Source organism: Dicentrarchus labrax, unplaced genomic scaffold (assembly GCF_905237075.1).
Source record: "Dicentrarchus labrax unplaced genomic scaffold, dlabrax2021, whole genome shotgun sequence".
In the NCBI taxonomy this organism is placed as follows: domain Eukaryota; kingdom Metazoa; phylum Chordata; class Actinopteri; family Moronidae; genus Dicentrarchus; species Dicentrarchus labrax.
The window spans coordinates 17,993,243-18,020,677 of NW_026136712.1; the positions used below are offsets into that span (position 1 = coordinate 17,993,243).

A 27,435-nucleotide genomic window follows, 5' to 3' on the forward strand; every position below is an offset into this window, starting at 1 on the left:
AGCATTTCATGTGCTTTTACTTTGGTGACAAGAGGACCCAATGGCTTATACTTTTGTGTTATTGCACCTCTGTCCCATAAGATTCATATGCATCTATTGTGTTGTAGCAATTTACATTAATTGGCAATATTCAGAGCAGGACGTAGTGTGGTGTTTATATAGTGCACAAATGCAAGGTATGGAGTGGGTGGAGGCAACGGGGGCTGATGCTCATGTAAACCATTTGCCTTCGACACAACACAATTGGAAGGTTCACTTCCCCTCTCTTGTTGTCAGCGCTGACATTTCATCTTCGACAAACTGTCTTGTACTGAACAAACTCACAAATTCATTCACATGCAACTAGTGATGGGAATTCCGGCTCTTTTTAGAGAACCAGTTCTTTTGGCTCGGCTCACTAAAATGAGCCGGCTCTTTCGGCTCCCAAGTGGCTCCTCAGATTTTTTGTTGCTTAAATTAATTTTTTTAATTTTTCAAATTATGTGTAAAATGAATATCTAATGTAAATACATACATTATATCAAATGTTTATTATTTATATGGATTTATTAATATACTCAACATGGAACACAGTGCTACAAAAATAAATTATAAAATACAAAAACAAAGACCCATCTCAATTAGACAAAAAGCTGCTCAATATGAAATTTTTAACTTTGCACAGTCTACACTCTGCCTTTGAACCGTCTATCACATATATATATGTCCAAACTACTACGTTTCCTGTCAATCATTTTCCTCACCTTTCCAGTGTGTAGTATCTGTCTATGTAGCAAGTTCTCTCGCTCTGTCACGTCTCCCTCCCACCTGTTCACATGCTCACTGTGCCGTGTGTGTCTGTAACCCCTCCCTCCCCCCTCCTGCTCAGTGTAGATACACAGACGCCGCCACACATCTTGACCAATCACGCAGCTTTAACAGAAAAAAACGAGGAAAAAACGGGGAAAAATGGATCTGGCTCCCAATCAGGAGCCGGCTCCCGTCGTTCACTTCAAAGACGGAACGTTCGCGACCGACCCATCACTACATTCAACAGGCTGCAGCTTCTCCACGAGGGGGAGCTAGTTTTTTTTGGACATTTCCAGACTGGTCCTACTAACACTCAAACTCCTAGGAAAAGGAAGTAGCATTTTCCAAGGAAAAATGTTCACAGTGATTGAAAAGAAAACTGTTCCCATGAGGCATTTGAATTAGCCAGAGTAACAGGACATGTTTTTCTGGAAAGACATGTTGCTGTTTCTTTGTTGTTGGGACATTTGAATATGAATTCATTCATTTGGTGTGATTTAACAGCTAAAGTTAGCATCTGCAGCTTTAAACACCAGCAACTCTTCCTCCTCCTTCTTTGGTAAGGAACTGGGCATAGACAGATTTATTTAATTTAACAGCTAAGCACATGACAGTCTAACCTCTGTTAAATGTTACTGTACTGATCTGTTTTCATTAAGTTTTTTTGATGTGATGTTGACATGATTAACTTAGATTACGTCTGTAACTGCAGTCTTTGAGACACTGCTGAAGTGATGTAAGTTAATGTTATGCTTCACACAGACACCGTCTTTGCATGCAACTAACTCCTTTTTAACTCTGCAATGTTAATCTGAGATCGCACACATACACCTAAATTCAGCTTAAACATGAGGTAGAGGGAAATCAAACCTTGCCCTCCTCTGTCCTTTTTCTCTCACCAACACGTGTTTCATGCTCAGTTGAAACATATGGTCAGAGAGAACAAATTCACACATCCAAATGGTGCTGCTGTGTTTATCATAGCCTCTACATTTTTAATATAATGTGTCAATACTCTGAACTTTACAAATGTTATTCCTTTGCATTCAACAGAAATCTGGGAGACAAATGGCGTAAAGCCTGGCACTATCTGGCCATGATACTATCTTCAAGGCTGGGTCAGTTGAGAGTTTTTGCTTCAATGACACTGTTTGTCCTTGTTGTAAGTATTCAACCATTACCACAACCTTTCTCTAACCTTACCCAAGTTGCTTTACTTGCCTGATCTTTTAGAAAGCATTTCTGGCTGCCATGAACAAATATAAACAACTGAAAAATGTCAGCAGGGAACATTTTGAAAATACATGTGGAATTATATTTCTCCAGAACATATGTATAGAGAAGTACTACCATATGGGCATAATTAACATGTAGGAGATAAGGTTGTATATTTTTAGGATGATTCTATGCAGCAGCAGAGAGGTGGAAGAAGCTGCAAAGTTACAGCCATCTCTTTTATCATTCAGCTCTTGCTTACTGTAATGTTACTACACTATTAAAATAAATGAGCACCACTCAAGTCTTACTGTTTATGGGCTTTCATTAACAGCTTTTACTCCCATGGCCTCTAATGAGAAATTAGAGTAAGAAAAAACTATCAGTCATATCCAAGTCATCTCAGTGACTTTAAGTGGGCAAATTGTTCATTATTGCCCCCTTTGGTCTGATTGATGTGCTGTGTTGGACAAAAATATTAAATTTTTTTATAAACATGTCATAATTGAAGGCTTTTACATTACATTGTTGTATTTTCACCAGAGACTTTCAAGACAGATCAGATCAGCAACAATAAGGAAATTAGATGCAAGATATGGTTATGATATATAACACGCCTGCAGACTATGGCATCCTAACACTGGCAGCCAAGTCCTGCAAGTGCCAATTTATGTCTCGAGAGAAATAATTCTTCAAGAAGAGCATTTGTGTTGCCAAAAAATTGTAATTTGCGGCTTCAATGGAGTGTTAAAATGTAATGACCCAGGGTGGCGCAGAGTGAGGGAAAAAAGACTTGGGAATTAGCCTGCATCAAAGGAGTCTTTGTGAGCTCCTTCACCCCTCCCCTCCTCACTAACACACAATAAATATAAACAATAATTGTTTGAAATTATGTGTACGTGCAGAGAGATACTTGGTTTTACAAGGCAAGGGCTCTATGGCCAGGCTAACACAAAGACACACACACACACACACACACACACACACACACATACACACACATACACAGACACACACATACACACGCACACACACACACACAGCAGACTCATGTTGTCATGAGTGCCTGATGGGATAAAACAGACACTGGCACAATTCTTTGCCACATACCTCCACTCTGCCCTGCCCTTGTGCCCTCTCACTGTAAACTCTGTTGTGGTCTTGGAAACTCCAGTCAGGAGATTTTATTCTATAGCAAACAACACGCTCACTTGACTGCTCCCAATGGTACTGGAAGAAAACCAATATAACATTTGAGTGCAAATGGCAAACTCTCACCACAGGAAATGTAAACTGCAGGGCGCTGGCTCCTCTCTGCTGCGATGCTGAAGTGAGCACTGAACTCTCAACCCACAATCATGGTACCCTCCATGGCCCCTTTGGTCTCTCTGTCTGTCTCTCTTTCATTTTTTTTCTACTCTCAGCGCAGACTGCAGCAACTGTAGGGTAAACACAGTGAGTCAGGTAAAAAGGGTTTGCTTGTTTGTGTTTCTCCTCTAAGCTCCAGAGAGGAGCTGGTGTGCCTCTACTTGCTCGCTGCAGTGGCCTGCTCTGGAGAAAGTACCGGTGCCAGCATGACTGTAGCTTCACAGCAAAGTGTTCATAATTGCTGCCTTTGTACTGCAATGGATGGTAAGAATATGCTGTCAAAAAGCACTGTGCGTGTGTGGGTGTGTGTGTGTGCATGTGTTTTGTGTCTGTAAGTGAGGGCAAAGTGATTTACTCCTCCCTTATGCTTCAAACACATTACAGACCCTGTCTCTTCTCTGTCAGTAGCTGCCAAAGAAAAGCCATCCCAATTTTGCAATGACAAGTGCCAGTGGTTACGCAGCTTTCCAGAGATCTTTAGCATGACATTAAAGCCTCTAATACAGGGCTCAAAGTGCACTCCATTGGCCTCTCATCCTCACTGTGCTGGGAGCAGATTTGAACAGGTAACTTTCAAGATTAAAATGTGAGCCAGTTCAGATTTTCGGCCCACTTCAAAGTAAACATTATTCACTCACAAGCTTACATGTAGCTCACCTTTTCTGTCAGGCATCTGTGCATTCCTAAGCAGCTGTAGTCTATACAATGTGTCCTATTTACAGACCAATTAAAGTCCTGCCTCATTTATTTTATGGAAAAGATAAATCTCTTGTCATGTTCCCTGTTAATGTACCAACATTGTTTTAAATGTTCTTGTAATATGATGTTTTACACTAAATGTACACGCTTAGAGTTACTGGTAAATGTAGAGATATATAATAAATGCAGTCACATCACTTTCCTATTGCTTGTAATCAATTCCTGTTCCACCCTGAAAGGAAGTAATAGGCTTCTAATTACAGGTCCTGTTTTAATTAAGAAGTAATTATCACGTTGGCTTCTAATCCCTGTCATATAATACTTTCATAAATAATACTGTTTTAAAATTTCTTTAGCCCTCTAAATGTGCAGAATTTAACTCACCATACAGGCAACCGTTGCCATGGTAATCAACGTTGAAATCAGTGTTTGAATGGTTTGTTTTGTGTTTTTATTTATTTATTTTTCATAGAGAGGTTGAAACCTGATCACAGTCCTCTTAAGTGTAAGTGAGTGCATATTTATCTCATATGAACATTGTCCGGAGTCGCCCTCTCTTACCTGAAATACTGTTTTAGTATTTCATAAGAAGAAGATTAACTTTATTGATTCCCAATGGGGAAATTATTTCTTCATTCAATTTTCCACACACATGCAGTAGACCCAAAATACAATCACATGTAGACGTGCAAATGTGGAAGGATTGGGGAGTAAACTAGCATCTCTCCAGCTACCAGTCCACACTCCATACTAACGGTTTTGCTGGACTTGAACCGGAAACCCTCCGGTTCCCAAACCAAGGCTCTACAGACTGAGCGACTGCCGCCCGGCTATTAAGGTGAGGTGTGGAGCCTGGGTAGAACGTGCAGGTGGAGGTGCATCTATAATGATGACTGTTTTGCATTAATATTAATACAAACTGAGTCTCAAAATGAGTCTCACAAACCACAAAACCAAACTGTAATGGAAGCAGAGAAGGGTGATGAAAACGTGACTCCAGTCTACCTGACGCTGACACAGTGCTCTGTGTGTGTTTGCTTCAGGCAGAGTTTTAAATCTTCCATTTTCGTTTATTACAATAAACAATTCTCTGGTGAGAGGTACAAATAAAAAATAATTAAATACATTTTGTGTCATTATACTCAAAACGGGTAGATGTGATGATGATATAAGTTACATAAACACTATTTCTATTGTTCCTGAATCAACATCAGCATGGCAATATGAAGGTCCACCTTCTTCCTTTATTGTTAAAAAAAATGAAACATATAAATATAAGTACATTTCAATTCTGGATTGCAAAGTTATTTTCTTTTGTCCTTTGTTCCCTGTGTGAGATGAAGTCCAGATCATTCTGAGATGTGCGGCATTGACCTTGAAACCGGTTTATGCGAGATCCGTGCCATGCACAACTTGTTGTAAATTGGCCAGTTATCCCTTAACTTTCCATTTAAGTCCTCCCAGGCCTGTTTCGTGATCCAGAGGTCATGAATAACAAAATCAAGAAAGTTTCACTCAGTTCTCAAAGCCAGATGTAAAATTGTTCATCCGTTATCTGTGAAAGATGCTAAATTCACCAGGGTTCATCACACTACAATTAACAAACAAATTTGCCATCAATTCAATTACTCCAAGAGCTAATTATAGTGAAACCTTTGGGCCACCTGTAGGTCTGGGGAGTTTCGTGCTTTTCCCAGTTGGTAATACAACCTTGGACTGGTGAAAATCTCATTCCAAAACCATGGGTATTTATCAACAGCCTTTGGGAGGGATTAGTACAGTAAGGGTTGGATCACAGTAGGGAGTTCCATCTTCATCACAAAGGTGTTGATTGGGATCGAAGTCAGGGCTCTGTCAGGAAAAAATATTTCTTTATGGATGTGGCTTTGTATACTGGGACATTGCCATGATGAAACAGGGTTATGTATGTATGTAATGTTTTTGTCCACATTTTCCCCTGGTAAGTAAAGGTATGCACCCCTAATCAACAATGCTTGATTTTTCCCATACCAGCATTCCGTAAAGACCGACCTGATTGGCTAGTCCTTGTTTGGTTTGGTTAGTTAGTTGGTTTAGGCATACAGAGTCAGATGTTTAGGGTTAAAAGAAAATGTTATGTATTTCTTTGTGGAAGCTTAAAGCTGAGAAATCAGTGCTGAAAATAACAGGTAAGATGTGTTTAGGGTTAGGCTTGTGCTGAATTAGGGTACTGGCACCTTTTTTTGCCAATTTAGGGACTGAAGCAAATGATTTCAGGAAACTGTAACTAATGAAACCTAGCCCTAACCTAACATTGACCAAAAGTATATGAATAGTGGACATACTGTTGGCCATATATAATGGAGTGTATGCTGTGTACACAAAGTATTTGACCAAGGCCTGTCCTTTACTTGTGCTGAGCTTCTGTTTGTTGTCAGAAAAGCCCTGCTACCAACTGAGCCCTATAGTTCTGAGCCATGTCAGCTTTGGTTATACTGTTGTTGTTCAGATCTTGTCGATATTCAGTCATAAACCAATGGAATTACCTTGGACTCTAGGAAATGATCGTAAGTCCCCTGGCTGTCATAGCAACAATTCTTGCTGATTTCATGCTTGCGAGTGACCTGTCATCTATCAACCTCACTCATGCAGTGGTCGTCTGGTTTAAGTGGTAATGGTCGAAAATGGAGGTCAGATCACACAGGGTCATTATCTGCAAAGGAACATTAGATGATTATCTCTGCAGCTGTTCTTTACGGGTCACTGCAGACTGCTGTTAAAGCTGTCCGTTAGAGAGGAATAAGTCAGCTCCTCCCTGCAGTTAGGGCTCATCTACAATATGGACACCCACACACTAGTAAATGTCATCACACTGACAGAATGCAAAAATACAGGCTTAAAACAAAAAGCCATCAGTAAACCCTCCATGACAATGATGCCCACTCTTTTGGTATTTGTACTATACATTTTGACCATTAATATATACTTACTAGGTGTTAGGTGTTTGTTTGAATGTCAACTCCCTGTCCATTTGAATGTCATATAATGGCAGGAGGCAATTCAGGAGGAGTCCAGGCAAGGTCAGATGAGAAGAGAAGAGTCAAAAGAAACTATAGGGAGTGCATAATCACTAGCAAGGCACTGTGTCTGCTTCTACAACTTCATCAGCCCAGCCACTAATTAAGACTAATTAGTAGGCACTGGGGAAACAGGCAGGCTCAAAAAACTTAATTAATGTGAGGACCCATGATGTCTGGGCATAACAACTTCCTCAGCACCTGCTTAGCACGAGACAGCACATTAACCTACCGTTGCTTGCAGGTCTCCAGACAGTCCGCAGAAATCCAGCAGAATCTTTAACCAGCTGTTGCAACCTTTGATTAGCATTGCGATCTGAGCTGGCCATGCCACAGCTAAATTGATCAGCTGATAAATGGCCTTGCTCTGTCCATGGCAATAACCTCAGTCGTTAAGAGCAAGAACAACCATGTAGCCTGAAGCCATGGATTTCATGGATTATCAAAGTAACCTTTTTAGAAATACTGATGCAATTACAGAGTATCAGAAAAAATATTAGCTTTGCTGCTTTTTTGCCGTCATTGCTCCGAGCATGATGAATGATTAGTTGCCCTGTGAATCCCTCTGAGTATGGAGGCGTCAGCAGAAAGTCTGTCTGCCTTTGTGTATACATATTCCTAGGAGCACAAACTTTTGTTGTAACTATTTATTGTGCAGCCATGTGCAGATTTTGACGTAGACAAGAACAACAAGAAAAGATGGCGAAAAAAACTCTTGACAGACCTCTATAGCACCTACAAAGCAAGGCTCATGTGACTGATGGAGACAGCCAAAAGCATCACTAAGCAAAGTTTTGGTATAGCCTGGCTAGCTTGTCTACTTAAGTGAAGACGTGTGTTGTTAATCAGTCAATCAATCTTTTCCCCTACTATCCCCTACTTTCCAATTTCTGTCATTTTCAATTATCAACTGCTGCTGAAATGTGCCCATTGTAACATATAAAAACGTAACGTATTTGTAGTCAGCCGGCAGTAAACATACTATTACAGATTAATTCACTAGCAGCTGTTCTAGCTCGGCTACCCCCATCGACCCTCGCCTTGCAGGTCTTAGCGGACTATTGAGAGTCTCACTTGCATATTTATTAAATACTTTTAAGATCAAAGTTCTATCACTAGCACCACAAAGTTAAAAAAACACTAAAATCACTCAACCGTCTATCATTTATAAAACTGTCACCTTCTCACCGGTGTAAGATGTGGGGTCCTGCCGGTGTCAAGTGAGGGGAAAGGCAAACCTCTTGGTGAGTTGAGTGATTCAGTGGGAGCCAAGGTCAAGGAGGGAAGTAAGAATTGACAGCACTGATGTTGCTCCCACTGCGTTATCTGGGCCTGACAGACTGCAGAGTCACAGGGAGGCAGCCCTCCTTTTAGCTCATTTAGGAAGATATTACACCAAGCCATGTCGAGAGGGCACATGCTGAGCCAACCTTCCTCTGACACTACCAGGGAGAGAAAAAACGTTCAGAGACCACTACCCTAGAGAGAGCATTTACTCTAATACAGTGTCAGTGATTAGAAAAATATCCCTGTACAATACATCATGATATAAAAATGTGTCATCAGGGAATTGAAAATAGACAACAACAATAAGAAAATGCTAATTGCAGAGCTTATATTTTAACAGTTTGACATATTTGGAAACATTATTATTCATATTGTTGTTCACATTCTTGCCGAGAGGTGGATTTAAAAAAATCGATACCATTATATGAGAAACAATTAGCTTAGCTAAGCATAAAGACTGGAAACAGGCAGAAGTAACTGGCCTGGCTCTGTCCACAGGTAAAATACAGCTGCCTACCAACACCTGTGAAATTCACCACTAAACTTACATGAAATACACAATACAATGTGTAAAAAAGACGATTTGTGGATTACTTGCTTACCCAGCTTCCATGGCTGTGGTAAAAATCTTCTCATCTAACTCTTGGTAAGAAAACAAATAAGCATGTTGCACTATATGTCAAACTGTTCCTTTACCAAAGCTGATCAGTTATGATCAAACCCAAAAAGCACAGATTTGTATTTGCATACAATGAGTGCCATAGTGTGTAATGACTGTGTCCCATGACCACTGAAATGAAAAGTCTTTACAAAGGTTTGTAAAAGTTTACTACAAAATGTATCTGTGCGGACAATGTTACCTGAGCCACACATATATGGCCTTTTCATGGCTTTATTGGATAGGACAGCTGAAGATAGACAGGCAAGGTGGGTAGAGAGACAGGGGATGACACACAGCAAAGGGCCGCAGGTCGGATTCAAACTCAGGCCGCTGCAGCAACTCCGTATATGGGTCACCAGCTCTACCAACTGAGCTAACCGGGCACCCTGAGCCACACATATTTTATTTGTCTGCTTTCCAGATTAATATCTGCTTGTAAAAAAAGGCTGTTTTGCTGTTTATTTTAAGATATACTATTACATCCATTTTGCACAAAAACGTATTATAAGAAAAAGTATTTTCAAAGAGGAATTAGGGTGAAAGTTCAAAACAGTTGTACATTTTACAACTAAACTACAACTATAATTTTGTCACAGTTTTGCATTGAGCTTGTGAGCCCTTTATCATACTGAAGCGCGTGACCTGGCTGCTTTATAACACCTCTATCAGAGTAACAACAAAAGCTTGTGTATTTTTCTTTATGTTGAATGTCTGTACCTGGAAAACCCTGACTCCTGGCTGAATATGCTGTCTTTCACTTTAATGTCAGTCTAACCACTAAATATTCCTCAGGCACCTTGTGACAATGTCAGTGTTTATGTCATATATACATTTGTGAAGTGTACAAGTGTTAGGAGTGTAGCTGTCAGACAAGCAACTGAGGCTGAAGGAACGTGATGACCTGGTATGGGCAGGGCTGAAACAGTGAGCTTGCATGGTTTGATGCTGGGGATCATGTCTGGCCTTGGAGTAGAGAAACAGGAGCGGAGAGGTGGAGAGGTCGATGTTATTAGATAGCATTAGATGCGATGTGGCGCACTCCAGTTTCTTGTTGAACACAGCAGAGGGCAGTGGGGACCTCGCAGGAGAACAGGCGTTGGCCCTTGATTGACAAGGCTGCCAGCTTTAACAAACATAGGCTGCTATGAAATGAGGGCAAAATATGGAAGGGTGGGGAAGACGAGTGAGAGCCAGAGGTCAAATGCGTTCAGTGGAATGCCAAAGAAGGGCAGACTGCATGTCTCAGACTTAATTAACACCCACAGGATCATCGTGCTTATAGTGATAGAGCAATGAGATGAGCCTGATGATGATCGGAACAGATCAGTGACACACAAGTTCCCCTCTATGTCAACTTGTTGCCCACGTCCAAGCCCTGATATCCCATAAAATGAATATATGCTCATTTTGCAAATTGCTGCAATATCCTGGTGGCCTATTTTCTTCCATTCCTCTTGCAGTGCGCGTGGCAGCAGGTGACAGGTTTAAATAGGATTTGCATCTGAAACCAGCAGGAATGTGAGCGTAATTCGTGCAGGGAAAGTGGCATGAAGAATGTAATAGAAGAGAGGGAAAAAATGGAAGGCACTGCATTTGACCTTGAAGGGAGAGCTGAGAGGAGAAAGACGGCAGGCAAGATTGAAAGAGAGATTTGAAAAGATAAAGGTGAAGAGATTAAGGAAGGCACGCAATAACACTGTCTTGTAAACAATAGCTTTGGGAAAACACTGGAATAAAAAATAGTTTTTGAAAAGTACAGTGAGCCTATATCAGATGCTTAATGTAGGTCAAGGCCTATAATAAATGTTTAAATAAGACATTTTACTTATGTGTATTGCATACATATTTGAGTGATAAGGATGAGTAGCTTATGTTTCACCTTTCATCACATTAACCATGACAATTTTAATTATTAACTCAAATAATCAAACTAACCATAACTAAAACGTAAATCAAGAAAACAGATGGCTGGAAATCTCAAAAATTAAATTAAATCATGAATCCTCTTTCCAGCAGAAACAAACAGCCTTACTGAGAGAAACAGTGCTAAATTATGTATGGCTTAAAATGTTCAATAGGATTGTTGAATATTTGGGGGAAATTTCAAAGCTATTTTTGTCTCATGTGTTTCAGTGGAAGTGTACAAGTGATATTGCCTCATTCTGCCAGTTACTATAGAACATTAATAATTACACTCCAGGAACAAACACTTGTGACTGCAGCCTCTGAGAGCTGATGCTTCAACCTCTCTGCATGATTTTCATTAGGAGAGTTGTGATGGCTCTAGTTTTGGCACCACTAACATTTGTGTCTCAGCTCTTAATCACCGCTCTACTAGTGCTATGTAGTAGATTGGACTTGTAGTAGACCGTTTTAAAAACCTGAGGATGGGGTTCACCAAATGAGTTTGAAAGGTTGTTATATGGTTAATAGGAAAGCAAAGTAGGAGAAACAGTAATTCTAGCAGCTCTGTGAGGCTGCAGGGCTTCAAACCAAAACCCCCCATGCATTAACAAAATACAAGGGACTGCACTGGTGGGGCTGTGTTGCCTCAGGCCCCAACGAGATAGAAAAATGATTCAAGAAGTCCAATTTGAGAAATAGAACCACGAATCTGAAGGATTAACAGATGCCAAAACACTGCACAGCGGTTTATCAAACTCTGAGGAAATCATCTTCTACCATCACAAGGTGAACAGTTGAAATACAGCAGTGTATGTGCATGTATTTGATTGGCCACCCCCAGTGCCTTGACGGATGATGTCACCTTTGAATTCTGGCAAACGTTGAGCCAGGTTAAATTTTTTTCCCCGAGCCCTCATGCGCCACTATCACTGCTGTGTAGATGGTGTGGTCTTGTTGCCTTTTTTCACACAGGGCTAATGTCAGTCTGATTGTGCCTCAGGCAGAGCAGATCTTTGAGCTAAATGCTAACCTCGGCCTGCTAACATACTCACTCAGTGACAATACTAACATTTTGATGTAAAGCAAGCATAGTTTTTTCTCTGTGTGCCAATGTCAGCATCCAAATTTACTGCGTTATCATTTACATTTGCTACACACAAAGCTGAAGGGAATGTCATTGGTTTTGCAAGTATTTGGTCATAAACCAAAGTATTAGACAAATTAGAATATTGATTGAAATTCATTATCCTGAGGGGAGCATGAGTGTCAGTGTCAATGTCGAAAAATGTCATGACAATCCATGCAACAGTTGAGATATTATGGTGTGGACTAAGGTGGTGGACAAATCCACAGACCAAAATTACCATCCAAAGAGCCACTGTTGCTAGCATGGCCGACAAAGCTATTTCAGACACAAGAAATTATTAAAACTGAATAATCTGAGACAAGAAGTCCTCTCTTCAGTTCTACTGCTCACATCTCATAGAAAAAACATACAGATCTGACAGAGACAACCTACGCAAGCAGACATGTAGCTTCATTTTTAAGGGGTTCATTTTAACCACTGTAGTAAAAGCCAACTGCAGTATTCCTATCATGAATGAACCAAATCTCTATCTGAGGCTTTTTCACTGCATCCGACCCCTCTTCCTTCTGCCTCTTTCTCCTTCATGACAGCACAGAGACAATGGTGCCTGTGTGTTGGTTGGGATCAGTGGTCAGCTCGTTAATGGGGTCTGTCAGTTGGTCCCATTACAGAAGGCAAAATTCTACACAGTGTCAACAGGCTGGTTTTTGTCAGCAGTCTTTTTAGCTTTCTCGGAGACAGGACTAAGCAAGATCCAATAAAAAGTGTCTCAGGCTGTTTGACTGGGTTGTATCTGTGTTTTTGAAATGTGAAAACCCAGAGAGGCCCCCCATTTTCCAGTCATCCTCTTCATTCATTCTCTCTTTAAATCTGATGGCCCTCTTGATGGCAGCAAAACAGCAAAAAATAAAATCGAGTGCCACATCAGTCACAAAGAAAAAAACGGAAAGAAAAACTTTTCTTTTTTGTCACTTGCCAAATACTGTGGGCCAATTTAACAGTGTTTGTTTTTTCCTGTATTCTCACTGTTGGCGCAGGATGATTGATCATACCTTCTTCCAAGGTCTGGCCTGGCTCCCTTTAGCTAAATACTGTATCATATTTTCACCCATTGTCTGCTTGGAGCTGGCAGGTGGGATCACTATATCTCCTGGTGACTCTTTATGACACCTTCATCACTAGAACCTCCTCTGTCCTTGAACATTGATTGTACCACAGGCTTAATCTAAACACTATACAGTTCCTGCCAGAAAACCTTTCAGCCTATTAATGTGTTAGCCCTTTTTTTCCCTCCGCTTTTGTGATCAAACCCATCTCTGACATTGTTTCTCCCCTTCAAGCTCAGCCTGCCTTGTGGAGTCTTGGATATCAGTAGGATTAAGGTTACAATTGGTTCGGGAAACACAGTTGATCATGAGGATTTAAAGCATGTTGGTTAAAGTACAGATGATTCACATATGCAGGAAGTGCCTGAGGGAACTGTGGATCCACATTAAAATACCGGTGTTTAACAAAACACAACATAAAAAGCTACAAGCCTCTAGAAGATCCCGATTCAGGCAAGATGGAGAAGAAAAGTAACGGTGGATGACAAGGCATCTCCAGAGGGAGTGTGTCAGTAAATCAGTCACTTAAAAAACAAATAACATCAAACAAGTGCCAATAGCCTTGTCAGCAAAAGGAGCCATCATGAAGTCATTTTATATGTTGTACCTTTATATCTTTCACCTCCTCAATAAATAAGATACGGGGTTGGCATTAAATTTGAGAGGAATGCACCTGAGTAATAAAAAACAGCTGAGTTATGAATCAAAATACATTCATACAAGAAGGGTGGGAAGAGAAATGAGCGAGCTGGAGGTGCAGACAAATTTAAATTTCACTGTCGCTGTGTAATGATAAAGCATGGTTACACTGTGGCAAAGCACGGGCTCTCTCTCCCTACGCATACGCTCAGATCAAGTATTTGTCAGACCTTGTTTTGTGGGCATTTTGACTTATTCTTATTCACGGTTATTTGCTCTTGCTCAACAATAGCCGTGGTCCCCATTTTCCAATGGTAAAATTATGCTGAGCCCAGCAGGAAAGTAATGAAGGCACTGCAAACCAATAAGGAACTCAGAATGAGGGTGCTTACAAAATAACTATTTTAGGTTCAAAGACCACAGGCTGTGTATGTGTGTGAGGAGTGTCTGGGAAAAAAAACGAAATTTGAAGCAACAGTGTAGAACAACAGGAGGCCAGAAAAGAAACTGAATGGAGGAAAAGAAAGGAGATGGAGTGGGAGCATAGTGATAGGAGAATAAGACATGGGAAAGGAGAAAGGTTTTTCTCTCTACTGGATAAATCAGTCACTGAGTTCCTTTCCAATTGAGGGTTTTTTTGCCCAAGAGCTGCCAAAGTAAAACTAATCCCTCAGTCCAGGGCTAGTGGAATGGGTGATTTGTAAATGATGCCCCAGTCTCAACCTGCTTTTTTAATTTTTAGCTTAATATCGACTGTATTTTTCCCCTCCATCGCCCATCCTCAGCCTCCCTTCTCTTTTTCTTTCCTTCCATTTGCACATAATTCAGAAATATGCTAGTGCCTGTGTGCATGAAGAGGGTTGATGTTACTGCACCAATAAACATAATTAACACATGCAGTTAATATAGCCTCTTCTCTTCTGTTCCAGTTCATTTAAGTTCCCCCCCCTCTGTGTTTCTCTGACTCTGTCTTTCTTTCCCTCTGTGGATCTGAGGTCTAGTGAGATACAGGGGAAGGGGGGATTAGTGTCTGCTTGGTTCATTTCAATGCCTCCGAAGAATCAGAGACTAATCCTGGCCTCAGCTGCCTGGATGCTTCTGCTCTGTTAGCACTCAAAGGCTGTGCCAACGGGGCGCAAGTGTGCCACGGATATGCCACAGAAACAGCCAAATAAGAGGCTTTGTCCTCACACATAGCGCTAATTTCTCCTCCATCCAGGTGTCCGTGCTGCCTTACTTTTCTGGGGTTTAAGCCAGCTTGGCATTAGGAGAGTTAAACCACAGGAACAGGGCTGTGAAATACACTCAGGGGATAAACGTGGTTGAAACATTGTCTTAATTCTCTACAAAGACTTTGGAATAATTTGATAATAAAAAACATAGGTAGGTTTTAATTGTTGTATAACCACCTGAAAATAAGAACTGTTGTGTTTTTGTTACCTAAGAATGAGCCATTCTTATCTAAATAGGTGCGCGGGTCCTCTTTGCTGAGAGGCTGCTATGTCGAACCACCACGTTTGAACAGTAGCCCAGAACCGACAACCCAACCACTGGCTCTAGATAGGGCCTTTTGTGTTATTTGTGACTTTTGCTAAATTGTTTTCTCTCTTGTGTTTATGACTAAAAAAGGTAAGAAAAGGGTTTTGTCTGGAAAATCTTTTATAAGTTCATTAATTTTTTTCAGCTGTGAAACTGGTGAAAGATAAGGTACTGTAATACTAATGTTGGCCACAAGAGGCTGAAGTGCACCACTACAACATGCTCTAAATAGATCTAAAAGCCTTTGTGTTTTCTTCCATGTGATTGTCAGATTATCGCCCATTGAAATACATTTTTTAGCCAAAAGAATAAGGCTATACATAAATTGGTAACACACAATATATTTATCTTGTGTTTAAAGCTCACGCTTTTATTCCTATTTAGAACATGGCGTTGTGGTGCATTCCAGCCTCTTGTGGCCAAAATGAGTATTACAACAATAAACACTGAAAAAAACGAAAAGAATATCACCTAGCATAACTTTTTTCAAAGATAAAAAAAGGTAACTTCAACAACTGCAAAACCTTTTTTTCATCTGTCCCTAAACACAGGGGAGAAAACAATTGAGACTTTCCTCCCAGGGCTTTTTGTACTAACCTGACACCTCGATCATTTTTTAAATTGGAGTTTAAATTCAACCTCAAAATCACATGCTGACATACCATGGAGCTCTCTTAGCCCCTGTCTCTATAAACTGATTTTTCATCCTCTGTTCAACAGTTATTGTTAACCAATTAATGTCACATTTTTGTGCAGTCCAGAGATAAGAAAACTACAGTCATCTAATATCTGCTTAACCTGTAAGATCCATGGAGATACATAGAGGCTACAAAAGCAATACTTACTTGTTAGTAAGATAAATACACTGTGGGTTTTAGCCTCTGCAGGGGAATTTCTAATACTAATACAAACTTGAAATAATACCAGCTTGAGCCTTAAAGGTCATACATTTAAGATTACCTGATAATGTGTGGAGCTTTGTTCTACCGGTTTACCCTGTCTTGTAATTTGTCAGTGTTGCACACTGTGTCTATGTGTGTGGGTGGGTGTCTGTGTTTGTTGGTGTATGTGTGTGCACATGTCAGTGAGTGCATGTTTTGTTGTTCTGCAATCTCTGTTCACTTGTTGGCCTGGTTGGGTTAAGTGGATGATTGTGTGGAGAGATTGGGAGGGAGGGCTCGTGTTCCCTGGACATGCTGCTTGTTCAGCTCGTTTATATTTTTTTTCTATCGTCCTCCTAAGCCAGAGTTTATTTCTTACAGAAGAACTGTACCTCTCCCAGCTCTATAGCGAGGGTATGCTCTCACTCACACATGCACGCATGCACGCGCATACAGACACACACACTATGTATTACAGTTTTTCCTTCACTAACACACAAGCATGAGCAGCAGTCAGGGCCCTAAAGGCTGATGAACAGACCATAATTCACTGGCTGCTCTGTGACTGGGCTGGGACCTCGTTTAATGGGGGAACTGTTGGCAATTACCGACCGTCTATGTGCTTGTTGCACTTTTTTACTGGTCTGGAAGTCAATAAAGTTCAAACCTGCTGATTGAATTGGATATTTTTTTTCTTTTTGTCCAACTTTGGAATGGTATGTAACTGCTTTTGATGAAATAATGTGGTTTCAACCGCTTACTTGATGGGAGACAAAAAAAGAACTGAATACAAAGCGTGAGAGGGAATGAAAAAAAGTCCTGTATTCACATCCTTTAAACGTTAGCGACCCAATCTAAGAACTTACAGTAATGATCACAAATAAATCTCTTACCTCGTGCACAGTAGCATTACAGTTAGTAATTCTTGAAGGTACTTGTCTGCCGAACTGCTGCTCATTTTGCAATCAGCACTCAGTGAGTGTATGTAGAGCAGTTTGTCACTCGCTGCCAGATTTTCTATGTTCCCTTCATGAGTTAGTGGAGTTAGTGGTCCAGCCAATTCCTGTCTGCCTGTTACCTGCATGATATCTGTTACCTGTGTGTTTGGACCGCCTGTCAGCCCTTTGACCGTCCCCTGCCTGCTGTTGCTCCTTTAGTTCTGTTTGCCTGCTTGGACTGTCTCCATCAGCTACTTATTTACAATCGACTGAGACTGTGCTATGTAGAAATATAGTTCTTAAAGTTGCATTTATTCTTTTGGCTGTTGTGAGGGCAGTGAGACAAGCTGAAAGCACAACACTAACCACTGATATATATATAATGAAAGACACCATTGTTTTGCATTAATGGAAGTTTTTATTGGAGATTGTCAGATTGATGTCAGAATATCTTGGTCTCAGCTGCTTGATTTTGACCATCCTTTTTTCAACCTGTCTCTTGTGAACCCAAGTGCAATACTAAATCACTGGAGAACCCCTTTTATATGAGAACAGCTTAATATGTGTGTATATAGCAACTACTTTGCTCTGGGTCCTGGTACCCATTATTCTGCAATGATAAAAAGATAAAGTTTTTGGTTATCTTTAGACTAAAGTACCAATAGGAATAGAAAGCCAATTTAATTTCCAATGAATATGGCCTTGCTTTACCATTTAATAATCACTATGTACATGTGGAGAAATGTATCTACTTTGTGCTTTATCAAAGTGCTGACATGGTACATGGTGCTGATATTACCTAAAAAACATCTTCATCCAAATCAAACTTTTCTTTCTGAAAACAAATGCAATTCATATGCAAAACACTATGCAGATATTTGCATTTTACAAACATAAATGACAAGATTATATTATTTTCTAACAGCAACAAGAAGCCTGGCATTAACAAAATGTTAAGTTTTACAATCAGGCATTGAGTTTGGTAGATTAGATAATGTGTAGGAAGGGATTTGAGGGTCATGTCACAGAGACAGTCTGACTTAATTAGCAACTTGTGCAACAAAGATAAAACAGGAGAGAAACTGTGGAAATGTTGTGCTACCCGAAGTCTATCAAGGGTATATTGTTTGAATTGTTGAGTTGTGTTATAATTTGGAAACTTTGCCATCCACGCTGAGCTGTAAAATAAAAACGTATCTGCTTCCATCAAGAGTGGGCTGGCCAAAGTCAGAAGAGGCCAACATCAACATTGCATCATGTAGATGAGTCCAATCCAGCCACCCCAGTTGAATCAAAACCTATTCTCCTCCGGTCAGGAAAAGAGAACATACTCACAAAGGAACAAAAATGAAACATCAAACTTGAATCACAGTGGGCTCTCAGGTGGCAGGCACATTGGGTGGACCTTCTGTCCATATTTCCAGCTGTATCCTACCATTTCGGTGGTACAGTACAGCAAACCCGTCAATTGTTCTTTAAAATTCTGTCTTACATTATCCACCATTCTTTTGCTGTGACATGATGTCATTTTGGAGGGTAGCTACACCTAGCTTTGACGACAGCTTAGTTTAGCATGAGGCTTATAACTAATCCTGCACATCTGCCTTAACTTTGCATCTGGGCATATAGCAGCAGTTTACTGAGGAGGCCAAGACAGGCAAGCGCAGCTGTGGAAAAATAATTCAAACATTTACGAAAGAGTTTTAATTATTTTATTAATTGATTCATCAAAAACTCCACATCATGGAAAAAGTCAAAACAGGAACGTGTCACATCTCCACCGCCTGTAATAAAGCATTCTGCCCAAAATGGCAAAAAAAGCCCAAGTTCTGCAGACTGAGGCAAAGAGCAGAGAACAGTCTACTCCTCACATCAAGGTTTCCATATAACTGACTTGAATACACTTCATTCAGTATCTCCTTAATTAGCACCACAATGGGCTTCGGCCACAACTAAATTTCTTTATGCCTGAACAGATCTTAATTTCAATACATTTTACTCAGCTGTGGCTGATTGTGTTCTAAACCAATTAAGATGTCATACACCTTCGCAGGCAAGGTCATAGCGCCCAGAATCTGCATCGACAATACCAGATTTCTAAATCAATTTGCAGCTTTAGAAGCTAAATTACAAAAATGGAAATAGTCCATTCGCAGTAAGGGATTTAATAAGGCCAGCAAAAACTGCAGCCAGTAATTTAATTGTTGTTTCTTTCAAATGAAGCACTTGCTGTCCTCTGGGCTTGGCTGATAATCAAAGGGTCCTTTCACTCCTCTAGCTTTACAGCTCAATGTGTGTCGGGCTAATGGGCTTCAGCCAGACAGTTATTGTATATTGGTAATGTATCTATCTCAAGAAAAACCAGCTGCCTAACACACACCCACAGTCCATGTCCTCAGTAAAATGAAATGGGCCATTTTATAAATGTTTAGCCTGATCTTACAAGCAAATGAGTTTCTTTGATCTAATTTCTTGCATAAAAACACTAAAGATAATTTGAGTCAGTCTTTAAAATAAGGAACTACGGGAGCAGAAATGATAATGAAAAACTCTGCAGTGTAATAGTGTTTCAGTCCTCTGACTTTCTGTTGTCCTTTTTCTCTCTGGTATTTTCTCCCACTCTCTGCGTTCCTCCCTTCTAACTCTCCAGCCCCTCTTCCATCCTTCTCACTGCAGCCCTCTGATCATGTTTAATTCCCCACCTGCTCTCCCTAGATTAACGTCTCCTTGTGTAATCCCATTAAGTGCCCTGTGTTTCCGCCTGGTGCTCATTACTCCTCCACCACACCACGGTGGAGTCTGGAATTGACTCAGGCCTGACATCCAGCTCCGCATGAGGCCATCCTCTGTTCCTTCTCCCAGCATTCAACATTCTGCAACCCCAGCTGCCCTCCAAACTTCACTTTACTTCGTCCTTATGACATGGAAAGTTTTGAGTCACGTCTAGAGCAAGGATGCAAAGGCTGAGCCATGAAAGTTGGTACTGACATTTATGATCCCTTCAGGATGAATTGTAACTTTGTTCATCCCCCGACTTTTCATCTAGCACCATCATCAGGTCCAGAAATAATTTGTCCTGTATATACCTGCAAAACTAACATGGCAAACATTATACCTGCAACATCAGCAAGTTTTAGCATCGTCATTGTGAGCAGCTTGCTGACATTAGCATTTAGCTCAAAGTACAGTCTCACAGCCCCTAGCGTGGCTGCAGAAAATAGTATTAACAGAACCGAAGGAGTATACTCAAGCCTTTAGTCTTGTTTGAGGATGAAGGGCAAGAGAGCATCTGGCATAGAGTCTAACATTCACTGAAAAGTGAAAGCTGTGCCAAATGTTGCAGTGACCTTTTCCCAGGCATTTTCCCATGTGTCAGGTGTATGTATGTGTATGCAGTGTTGGACTATGCCAACAGAGTAAGGTTCCATTAAAGATTACTTTCATTATCTAGTAGCATGATTGTTATTATTATTATCATCTGTCCTTCAATTGTTGTTCATAAAATGTCCGAAAATAGTGAAAAAAATCTATTATCATGTAAGGTTGAAGAAATCATCAATTAATCGTTTCAGCTCTGCCGGGAGGAGGTTGGCTTTGTTGCTTCACAGCAAGAAGGTTCTGTGTTCAAACCAGCCTTTCTGTGTGGAGTTTGCATGTTTTTTTCGAAAGCCTGCATGGCTTTTCTCCCACAGTTTAAACACATGCTGGTTAGGTTAACTGGCGACTCTAAATTGCCACCAATGTGAGCGCAAATGGTTGTCTGTGTCTATGTGTTAGCTTTGTGATTGACTGGCATCCTCCAGGGTACGTGGGTACAGCTAATGGCTGGATGGATGTTTCAACTCTAGAAGCTCTTGAGCATATGTTTTGTCACCCCATAACAAGCTGACTATCGCCAACAGATTTTCCATTTGATGTTTTAGAATGTCAATACTATCTGTCGTACAGGGAGAGGAAATTGCCGGTGCTCAATCATTCGGCCGTGCTTATTGAATCAATGGATAATCAACAAAATTTGCTTTTGGGGGGGGATGATGAAGACGGTGATAAATTGCTGTCATAAACGACTTTAGTGGATGCTGCTGGTGACCACACAGCCGGGGGGACGGGTAGCATTCAAACAGTTCTTTTAAAAGAAAGATTGGGTTGTGGGTATGGAAGCCACCTCCATGACTTCAATAAACTCCCCATTGTGTAATACAATAAGCATTTATCAGCTTGTTTTCTCCACCCCTCACCCTAATGGCTGACTGTCAACTCCCATTATCTCTCCCATATATCTGTCTATCTGTCTGTGGTGCTTTTCCCCACAGTCTGAGTAAGAATTTAATGTGGACACACCAAGATGTGGGACTCAAACTTATCTCTCGGATGTGTGGGAGTACGATTGAGATGCTATCACGGCTCTCAGTTTGCACTTGGCGGGGTCATGAAGGAATGTTCTGTTGGCTCAATATTATCTGCACGGCAAAATGTTTACATCTCTGCACCGTTAACAAAATACATCCTCTGTTTTATTTAATATTCTCTGTGTGTGCTGGTTGCTGTTGTCGCTTCTTGTCTGATTGTGATAGATAAAAGCAATAATAAAGTTACTGCACTGCAATTTGAGTTTGGTGGCCTCCAGACTGAGCAGCATGCCTGCTTTGCAGTCTAGCAACATCATGCGGACACCAGAGTGAAGCATGCTGGGAAAATGAGTCTCCCCTGCACCTGTGATTTAGTGTGATTTATGGGCAGCAGGAGACCAGTGAGAAGTTCTTAAAATTGGACGAAATGTCTCCTTATAAGAGTCGTTCAAGGTTGGCAGACAGTAGAAAAAATAGTCCTCAAGGGTCAGTCACTAACCTTAAACGCTTCCGCTGACATCAGTCTTGTACTGTATATATCTGGGGTGACGAGGGTCTGTCTGCTCTGCCTGGCATCCAGCAATGCTCTTTGAATGTTTTTTAATGGGAAGATGCAGGAAACACATCCCTGCTGGACCAGCAGCCAGTAACTAACTCCTGCTGTCTTTAAAGTCTGGGCCAGCAGGAGCACTCGTTTACCCAAGCATCATTAATCTTACTTTTCCTCAGCCTGTCCTCCTACCACCTCCTCTTCTCCCAGGGTGGTCTCCCTCGGGCACTCGTTTACCTCCCTGGCTCTTTTTGCTTCTGTAAAACACACACACATGCATAGAATTTCTCACACACACACACACACACACACACACATTATACCCTCTATATTTCTCTTGTTCTCCCTCTGTCTCTCTCTCTCTCTCTCTCTCTCTCTCTCTCTCTCTCTCTCTCTCACTGCCCAGCAGTTGGGTAGGAAGTATATGAGCGGCAAGCGTCCTGAGATATTGTAGATGCCGGACCAGACTGTGCAGATGAAAGCAGGGAGGGAGCACATCTTATTTTAATGACTCAGCAAATATGAACATCACAACCATTACATTACTACACAACTATTTCGAAATTAATATACGACTAATTAAAAAGTTTTTTCTGCCTGCCTACATTGTATTTTCCTAAGCCTGAAAGTTTGACATTCTTATACTGCATAGAAGTCATAGTCATTTAATATTTCCCTTTGCTGGTAGCACAAAAGAAGAAGTCATAGGGATGAAGTTGGGGTGAATGGTTGGGTGTACAAAGCACATTTGAGACCCAGGTCCTTTTAGGTTTAGGCTAATAAAAGACTTCAAGTAAGATATGCTTTTTTCAAAAGTTGAAAAAGGATAACTATGTAATCATGCTTTATTTGCCCAGAACAGACATTATGGGATACAAATGAAATGTGTTGACTGTAAAAGTGTGAGCATTCTGCATAGGCAGTAAACAGTTTGAAGACACTACTTTCTTTCTTTTCCTGTTAAAGGGTTTTTTCTTATACACTGTAAAGCCATTTGAGGCAAATTTGTGATGGATGAATTTTAACTGTATAAGTAAAAAATAGCAGGGAATTAGTTGATACCAGTATCTGTCAGTATTATGTTTGCTGGAAAATGTATTTGCTTATGCAAATTAGTATATAAGGCTACTGTACTTTTTAGTAGACGGGGTTGCAAATTTACAAACATATATACAACAAGGCGGACAGCAAAGTCTACATGAAATTGCAGGAGACAGCCTGGTTTTGTTTCAAAGATAAGTCCGTGTCAAAATAAGTTCACAACATCTGCAAGGGCACTTGCTATTCTTCAATGCTCCCTCTCTCTCTCCTCCTCCCCCATAGCAGATGAAGAAAAACAACCTGCACGTTCAAATCAAATGTCAGGAATTACATAACTGCGGAGCTGTTCAAACAAACTGGTTTCATGAGTTTTATTAAAGATTATGTATTGAGATTTAGTCTCTTTGCTTCACAGTGCAGCAAAATCTGTCCTTGCACTCATTCACAGAGCCAAGTTGAATCTTTTATTAAATTACGGATAATATAAACATGCTGCCAGAAAGGCGACTGCCTCAACTGATGTATGTAACATGTATGTTCCACTTCATGAACACTGTAAGTCGAAATGCATGACTTTCTTGTTTACATGAACGTGTAAGCTAGAGAAAGTCACGGGGATTAGGAGACTCAAGATGCCATGACAACCAAAAACATTTGCGTATATCCTACTCGTTATTAAGGCTGTAGTATAGGGATTGATTCTGGACTATTTCTTTAAAAAAATGAGGGGGTGTCACCCTCAGATTTGTTGGACACAAAGCAGAAAAGTGGGATATGTGTTTGTATACTTACTTACATACATCACAAAACTTTATGTGGCCCTTTTTAGTAAATCAAAAAAAGCTTCAGCATTCTGAGTAAAGGGTCTCTGTTATGTGCCTCCATACTTGCAGAAATGACAAAAGTGACGACTGAACCAACCGGGCACTCAGGTTTTCGGGGAAACTTCAAAGTCCTGGCCTGTTTGAATACATTTCTTTGACCGGCCTTGCATGAAATAACGGTGGATAAAAGAAAGGCAGACAATGAGATTGCTTTGATGTGAGTAGGTGAAGCTCGTGGCCACTCAATGCAGAGGACGAGAGGACAACTTTGCATATTAGTGAGCTTAGTGAGTCTGAGTTTGAGAAGCTCTTGTAATACTATTGTATTTGGAGAATCAGTCAGTCCTGTTGAGCTGCCCAGCATAAACTGTTGTTGTGGTGTAAAGTTACTATAGCCCTGGAATAATCAAGATAGCTACATAATAGTGTTGACTAGAATAGATGATCCACTTCAGTGTTGTGTTTGTGCTTGCTTATCCGTCTTTTAATATCAGTCGAGATGTTTTCTCAATCTGTTCCAACCCTGTTTGGCAGCTTAATATAACTAAGCAAGCAAGCAATACAGCTTATATTTAGATATTTTTTTTATTAGTTACTCTTTGTCAATACATCTGCAAAGTGTGAACACTTTAGCGTGACTGTGGACATCTCGTCATCGCGTCTTTCAAGGTGAGAGAGCACCATGGAGACCAACTGGAGACACATGTTTGAATGATTTCCAAGGTGAATGGCCAATTTGTTGTAAAAGGCATGTTTTTAGTAGAATGAATGTAATGTAGATGAATTCTTCCCTTGCAGTGTAGAGAAATGTACTTTTTTCATGTTTGGTAAAGCAATTTGAATGCACCAAATTGAAACACACAGAGGAAATAAATATAGAAATTCTGTGAAAAACTGTGGTCATATGCTCATTAATGCAGACAATATTTGATTATTTCCTTAATCTAACATTTCCATGAGTGATGTCTAGACTGTGATATTAATATCAATTAATATATCTCCTTTTTACATAATGTAGGTTTTTGTCACACGATCTGATCATTACTGTCAACAGAGGGTATTTTATTTCAGTTCAGTTCAATTTAATTCATTATAATAATTTAGTGTTCTTTCCATGGTTTATACACAAAATAAACACCATCAGCTTAGAACAACATATATAATATAAACAAATACACTTAATTAAGCCAGAAAGCCAATAGCTTCCTGTTGTAGAACATCTGTTCCTCATCAGAGCAAAATCAGATATTCTTCTAATTCAGTAGAGTGTTAAAATAGAAAGAATCAAAGAAGAGAAAGAAATACAAGGAGCTATGAGCATTTTAGTGCAACTACAAAACATACAGTATTGAGAGTTGGATTAAACAGAAGAAGCAACAGAAGAAGCAAATATGCAATGCAAAGGATTGTGTGGATTTGACAGCTCTTTCTGTGAAAATGTGCTACTCAACAGCCAATTGTTGTTATACTGTTATTATAGCCCTCCTTTATTGTTAGATTAAATGATTGAAGAAAAATGACTTGTAGTAAAAGCATCATTATTCCTGCAAACACAACAGAATACATTTTGTGTCAATACATGCAAGTATGTGAATGCACGTAGAGATGAACAACTCTTTTATCTCTGCAGGATCGTGTGGTTACCTTAGATGGTTTTATTGCAAAAAGCACGTTTTGTTTGTCTTTAAAGTGGCTAATCACTACGTACTAAGTACTACACTTAAAAACAAATTTGAGGCACTTGTATGTATGTGTTTGTTTGAGTATTTCTGATTTATACTACTTTATACTATTTACTGTTACACTCTATTAAATGTTTAAGACATCTGAGTTGTTAGCAGTTCCACCCCTATAAACCTGTCAGATCATTTCATTTAAATAATTATTTGCAGCCGAAGGGGTAAACTTATCCAATAAGCAAAGATTAGAGAAGTACAAAAGATGAATACAAATTTGTGTAGCAAGAACTTTCTTTTTTCTTTTTTCCTACCCCATTAATCCGTTCATGGCTCCCAGGATTCTTATCTTGTGACCCCATTAGAGGGGGCCCGACCTCTAGGTTGGGGACCACTCAACTAAATACTACCTACACTAAAGTAAGTCAGCCTCGACAGAAAAACTGCTTACACATTGTTGTATCAGGATTAAAAATTAATTATAATAATTATAATGCAGTCACAGGGGTAATTGTTTTATGCAAAAGGAGTACTGTTTTCTGATGATAATTATGTACTTTTACTAATTTTGACAGATGCTGTTGCTGATAAATTACAGCCAATACTTTAAAGGGTAGATGTGTATTCAGTGGCATCTAGTTGCAGATTGCAACCAACTAAATACACCTTCCAAGCCTGTAGGAGCAACTACAGTGGTGGCAAAAGTCACTACTGTTTGTCCATTCTGGGCTAGAAACATAGCGGTTTAACATGGCAGTTTCCATGACCTGCTCCATTGTCGATAAAAAAAACTCATTCTATGGTAACAAACACAGTGATTCTTATTTTCAGGTGATTGATTATACAGTAATGAAAGTATACCCATAGGTATCAAAGCAAATTCCTCGTATATTAAGACTTACTTGGCAATAAACATGATTCTGGTTCTGATTGTATTATACACTAATAAAAAACATACCTATTATATTCCATTTCTGCCAATACATTCTCCAAATGTTACACACTGGACTTTTAAAATATGATGCTGTTACAGATGTCATTGGCATCACTGCCTTCTAGGTTATTCTCCATTTAGTGTCATGTTCTATTTTTAAGGGACAAAATAAAAATCACACAGTGACTCCTTTAAAATGTGTCAAAAAAAGTGCTTTCATTATTGTAAGGGATCCTGCAGTTACCAGGTGGTGGCTTCATTTGGATCATAACTCCCACACTAATTATCTCAATGACTTCTGTGGCCTGGAGTCATGCTACCAATAACACATGCATACCTGCCCTGTGGTTAAAAACATTTGGGTTGTTTTTTTATTTCAGGGCCATTTCTAAGGCTAATTGATGCATGCATCTATGTACTGTTTGGTTAGCACAGAGCTGAGAAATGTGTTTTAATAGTGTCTGCGGGGCAGAAAAGTCAGTTCGTGCTCCAAAATCACTGTAATTATTAAAGAAAGTGAAGGTCACCAGGAGGGAAGCCAGACTACTGAATGTTTCCAAAGTAAGACAATAAAAAATAGGGTACTGGTTGATCAGAGGAGGTAATAGTTTCAGAAAAAAGTACATGATGTAGTGCAGAAGATAGCACACCTTTTCTTTAGTTGATGAAGTCACAATATTCTGGGTGAAAAAAACAACAACCTGTTAATTAAATCTGTTTTCACTTTACTTTCAATCATTTGAGAAGTTAAGATATTTTCTCTTTTGCAAACTGTGACTCACTGACAACAATGGCTGAGACGATGTCAGATTCTTAACTCAACTCAACTTTCCAGTAATTACTCAAGCTAAAATATCATGTGAGGACGTTTTCAGTCACATTCTCTGCCAC

General features: G+C 40.0%; 1 protein-coding gene across 1 annotated transcript in view; it reads right to left on the reverse strand.

The window, feature by feature from the left end:
* The window catches only part of rpl38 (ribosomal protein L38), a 498,028-nt gene that overhangs the window by 123,791 nt on the left and 346,802 nt on the right, over positions 1-27,435 (reverse strand). The gene's annotated exons all lie outside the window — the stretch shown is intronic.